The sequence below is a fragment of the Neophocaena asiaeorientalis genome, unplaced genomic scaffold, assembly GCF_003031525.2.
Source record: "Neophocaena asiaeorientalis asiaeorientalis breed wild unplaced genomic scaffold, Neophocaena_asiaeorientalis_V1.1 scaffold312, whole genome shotgun sequence".
Classification (NCBI taxonomy): Eukaryota; Metazoa; Chordata; class Mammalia; order Artiodactyla; family Phocoenidae; genus Neophocaena; species Neophocaena asiaeorientalis.
The window spans coordinates 1,056,591-1,056,817 of record NW_020174707.1 but is presented as its reverse complement, the minus strand read 5'-3'; the positions used below and the strand labels follow the sequence as shown (position 1 = coordinate 1,056,817).

General features: G+C 50.7%; 1 long non-coding RNA gene across 1 annotated transcript in view; it reads left to right on the top strand.

Annotated features, from left to right (window-relative positions):
• Positions 1-227, top strand: part of LOC112409632 (uncharacterized) — a 7,657-nt gene that overhangs the window by 817 nt on the left and 6,613 nt on the right. The window lies entirely within an intron of this gene.

Here is a 227-nt window from a genome sequence, read left to right as displayed (position 1 = left end):
AGAAGACAACTGCTAAAAGAAGCTGCTCTTAAGAGGCCCAGGCACCTGGACACTGGCTCATCAGATGTTGGGGGGCATGGGGGGAAGGTATTCCAAGCAACTTAGGAAAGTCCAGCCTAGAGGGGGTAGAATTTAGAACTGCCAAAGGATAGAGAGCCTGGAGCCAGCTTGGGTTTTTAAACATTAAGATTTGGGGTGGCGTCTTTGAGACAGCACCTTCCCCTGGA